Genomic DNA, 2,898 nt, shown 5'->3' with positions numbered 1-2,898 from the left:
CAAGAATAATCTAAATACAACACTATGTATCACAATAAAGCTTGTCCTGAACTTTCAAGCTTAATTAATATTTTTCCTTTTGGTTTAGTGGCTGCAAATAATAACAGTTGGAAATTAAGTTAAAATAACTTTGGAAAAATAAGGTCATATTCACATGGATGTATTGCGTTAATGGCATGCAACATCTTAAATTAATTTATAAAGTGGCTCTTTTATATAAATTTTTATTCAAAACAGAAGTTTAAATATCTGTTGGTTTTCCTCAAGAGTTTATGCAAATAGTAGGAAGCATGTAAACCACAGTCTCATTCCATATGACATCATTTAATATCAGCAGGAAATATCATACACGTCCTTTTGCCTCTTGGCTTCCTTTCCTTTAATTTCCTTCCACAGACCTACAGGATTTGCTTCCACACTGGCTGAAAAAAAAAAATCTAAAATGTCTACTGAAATTCTGTACAAATCGCAGTTTCAGTTAAAAAATTTAAATATCTAAAAACTGCACAATTTTTTTCTTACAAGGGTTAACGAACTGATTCTGATTTGGGAATAAAATAAGAAAGAGCGAATATCTGAGCACCTGGGAAAAACCGTGTTGCACTGCAGGTGGGTCAGATTTAAAATGTGCAGAGAGATTTAGGTTTGGGAGGAGCGTGTCCAAACTCAAATCTAAATTACTTTGTAAAAATAGAGTTGCCGAGCATTTGTGAGCTGCATGCAAAAGCAGACAGTATTTACCCTGCAATGCCTGCATGCAAAAAAGTTATGTACAGTATTTGCACCCCTTGCATTGCAACATGTTTTGTCCAGGTACACCGCTACCTGCTCTTTCTTACATTATTCCCACATTAGAATCATGCTACCTACTCATCCACTGATGCAAAGTTAAACCATACATCCCAACAAGCTCCTTTCCAGGAGGGACAAAATGCTCTGCTGCTGAACTTCCCTCTTAATGCCTGACTGCCGTCACCTGAGGGGAACTAATTAATTGATAAGAAAGGTGTTTTCCCACAGGTGATGGCAATAGGACATTAAGAGGGAAGTCCAGGAGCTGAGCATGTTGTCCTGGAATGGGTCATGTTGGGAGGTATGGTTAAGCAGATATGGAACTACAAGTTCCAGTATGCTGGTACTTACTGTACTGTAGAGCTAAATCAGTGGTTCCCAAACTTGGTCTTCAAGGACCCTCAACAGTTTATGTTTTCCATATCTACTGACAGAATGACAACTGAAATAATTAGCTCCACCTGTGGATCTTTTAAAATGTGTCAGTGAGTAATGACTACACCTGTGCACCTCCGGGTGACATGAAAAATGTGAACAGTTGGGGGTCCTTGAGGATCGAGTTTGGGAACCACTGAGCTAAACGCTGCCCAATTCTGATCTGAGGGGTTAAACGCCAAGGGGCATATTCAATTAAACCCTGTGGCTAATTTTTGGCTCATACCCTATTAATTAGGTAATTTAACTAATCTCAGCAGCAAGGAAAAGTCTGCATTAAACGTCTCGCTCCTGGATGTAAGGTATAGGGAAATCCATATGTTCCACATTATTTGTGGAATCTATAGGGCACCAGTTGGTACCAAAGGTTTTATCATGCAGGTAAAAAGCTAAATAATTGAATATCTGCGGGCATGAAACCTGGAGTTTTGCCCCTAATTGCATATTCTTCTATATACAGATGTGTCCTTATTCTTAACTGGTGCATCAGATCCTGTGAGACTCTGCTTGTCACAAGCGTCTTTTTTTGGCCGAAAATTCGTCATTAGTCGCAAGACCAAAACCAAAACATGGGGTACACGCAAATCCCTATAAAGAAGATATTTTTCTTTGCCAGTATGGCTGCTGAAGTGACAAGTGTTTCTCCCGCTGCATGGTGGCAGCATTACTTGACTGTCATTTTCATTCCTCAGAACACATGGCTAATTTGCATGCTCTGAGCATCAATTAATGACTCAATATTCCTAGAGGCATCTGCAAATTCTCACTAGCAATAAACCAGAAGATGACAGATAAATTAGAGCAAGGTCCTAAGTCTGAAAGCTGGCAAATCATAAAGCAGAATAAATCATGCAGTGATCAGATTCACACATTTATTACATTACTGTGGCTGTTTCTTTGTGTACGCAGGGAGGGCACATTGCATAAATATATAACATGTCTAGCCCACCCAGGAGTCTGGCTAAAGTTCAAACTCAACAGATCCAAGTTACATACCCCACAGTTGTTGTTGGTGCCCAACAGCTCTTGTGTTGTGGTCCTTCATCATTTCTGTCAGTTTGTCATAATATGATGCATAAACGCTTCAGTCTATTATAGCACTGTAGTTTGTGTTACTAATAAAACTTACAGCATATGTCATGTTAATGAGTGGGTCTGGTTTGCTAAAGCATAGAAACTATGGTATTGAGAATGCCAGTTGTGCAATATTCAGACAGGCAGCTCATGTAGCTGAGCAAATTGGCTGGCACCCATGATTTCTACAGGGACTCAAACCCCATATCCTGCCAATAGTTTGGTGGCTGCAGTTATAAAAGGGGATTTCTGCCTGGAGGAACCTGGAGCGATTTGCTATCTTGTCAGAGTTGCATGATGGCTGTTCACATACCCAGCACCTTACTTTTCCAGACTGAAGATAGAGGAACAAGAGAAGTGGGTCAAATCTTCTTCTGTATCAGTCTGGATAAAACACATGCCCTAGCTAGCTTCTTTTTTTTTATTCTATCTTTATCAGTAGTTGAATACTGATGACCAGTGTATGTACAATAAACACATTTGTGAATAGTGGTTGCAATATCAAAATGCCTCATATCTAACTGTGTCAGTCAAAAAATGTAGCATATGAGGTCAGACACGTATCACATACAAATACATGTAATTAAAATTCAGGTT

At 39.0% G+C, this 2,898-nt stretch overlaps 1 long non-coding RNA gene across 1 annotated transcript; it reads right to left on the bottom strand.

The window, feature by feature from the left end:
• Positions 1-308: 308 nt before the first annotated feature.
• LOC134935175 (uncharacterized) lies at positions 309-2,364 on the bottom strand. The gene is made up of 2 exons (XR_010179959.1): positions 2,224-2,364; positions 309-422 (listed from the first exon to the last, which is right to left on the bottom strand). It is a non-coding gene; the product is annotated as an uncharacterized LOC134935175 (long non-coding RNA).
• Between the last annotated feature and the right edge of the window lie 534 nt (positions 2,365-2,898).

The sequence above is a fragment of the Pseudophryne corroboree genome, chromosome 6, assembly GCF_028390025.1.
Source record: "Pseudophryne corroboree isolate aPseCor3 chromosome 6, aPseCor3.hap2, whole genome shotgun sequence".
In the NCBI taxonomy this organism is placed as follows: domain Eukaryota; kingdom Metazoa; phylum Chordata; class Amphibia; order Anura; family Myobatrachidae; genus Pseudophryne; species Pseudophryne corroboree.
This window is presented reverse-complemented; position numbering and strand designations above follow the sequence as displayed.